General features: G+C 49.4%; 1 pseudogene; it reads right to left on the bottom strand.

The window, feature by feature from the left end:
• Positions 1-101: 101 nt before the first annotated feature.
• Positions 102-1,766, bottom strand: part of LOC105458782 — a 6,991-nt pseudogene continuing 5,326 nt past the window's right edge.

Genomic DNA, 1,766 nt, shown 5'->3' with positions numbered 1-1,766 from the left:
AAAAAGGAAGCCACGGGGTAGCGCTCGCCGCCGGGGAACAAGTATAAAAGGGGCTCGAGCCGACGTACGAGAGAGAGACCTGGCCAAGCAACCGAGCTGACCACAGCACATCCGACGTTCGCAATCCGACTCCGATACCACGCTTTACGACACCAGGAGGTAGGAAGCGTTCTACCTCCGTCGGCCGCTGCCGCCTGTCAAACAAACCGTCCGCTCCTTCGAGCAAAAGCGGTGAGGAGCTCCTCACCGCGACCAGCCGCAGCTGGCCACGCTCATATTTCTCCGACGGAACGCCTGACCGGGGACAAGTCGCTGCTTGCTCCCGCCGACCGCCGTCGGCACAGGCGCTACGAATATAACCACCCGCGCGCCCGCTCCTCGTGGAGCGATTCAAACGCGGTCCCCGAACGCCACACGCCGCGACGGAATCTACGAAGCATAATATATCCACATTACGCTGTAAATCCGGAGGTACTCCTACCCTCCTTATTGTAAATATATATATTGTAATAAATTTCGCCTATTAAAGTAAAATTAGAACGGCCAGCAAATTATTCGGTCTCCGGACCTGTCAACCCACACGTCCTCCGACTAGAGCTAACTACGCGTCCGTTGGAAGTTAACAGGTCGTTTCAACAGGAATAACAAAAAATCGGCCTATATCACGTTCGATAGCTCCAAATAATCATTGACCTGTTACAAGACGTCCACGATAATATTTTTGTCTTCCGAATTTGGCTTCATCTATCTCTACAATTCTATTTAAACCACCAATTTGATCCTGACTATTTGTTATCCATTGTGCTAAAAGCTATATAAATAACAAAGAAATAAAAATATTGTAAAATAAATAAAAAGAAAACTAATAAAACGTGTAACAATTGCAAAAGTTTGCTAAAATTACGTATCTCGCAACAAAAATTTATCCAACAGCTGTATTAGATGCAATGGATAATACTGCTTGTAAAAATAATTGTCTTGAAGAATTCAATAACATAAAATAACAAATCAAGCGACATATTTTTAGTAAATCTAATGCAGCTTTTGAAAACCATGTTTTACTTAAAGCACTAATTTTAAAATTGCATGTTTTTCGCACTTGTTTTTATTACAAACTTGTTCGTAATATGGACTGAAGTAATGATAGGAGATCAGGAGAAGGAGCGCAATGAATCCATAAATGACTCCGGTTGATATTAACAGTTTGGTTATATTTTGGGATATTTACAAGGGTAGGAATGTCAGTGTAAAGATTTGTATAGGATTGACTCCAAGGAGAGATAGAAAGTAAGTCGGGTGGCACCCGAAGGTGCTGGTGCCGGGCTGCGTTAACTGCTCCTCCGGGGGGCTGTTCTCCTCGTCCTCGCCAAAAAATTTTCGGAGCCGGGCCTGAAGGAGCGGATCGCGCTGCACCAATGAGATTGCCCGGATCTTAGGGCCCCGCGACGTCCGTGCTCGTTTCTCCCGGAAACGTTCCGGCGTCCGAGAACGGACCCGTGGAACGCCGAGGCTGGTGGTCATACCCGGCGTGCGTTCCGGTGAACGGGCACGTTTTGCCGACTCGACTGGCAGGCCGGATAGCCGGTCCGGCGTCGCTAGAGGTTTTCCCGGTGGACTCGGAGGACGTCCTGGTGTTCTCGGCTTCCGAGGCGTTGATGGCGGCGGGCTCAGAGGCGTCAGTACGGCCGCACGCGGTTGGGCGGTAACGTCGTCCGTCTGCGTCGAGCGTGAGACCCGGGTGGCGACCGGCCGAGGTCGCGGGTCTG

The sequence above is a fragment of the Wasmannia auropunctata genome, unplaced genomic scaffold (assembly GCF_000956235.1).
Source record: "Wasmannia auropunctata unplaced genomic scaffold, wasmannia.A_1.0 LD334315.1, whole genome shotgun sequence".
Classification (NCBI taxonomy): Eukaryota; Metazoa; Arthropoda; class Insecta; order Hymenoptera; family Formicidae; genus Wasmannia; species Wasmannia auropunctata.
This window is presented reverse-complemented; position numbering and strand designations above follow the sequence as displayed.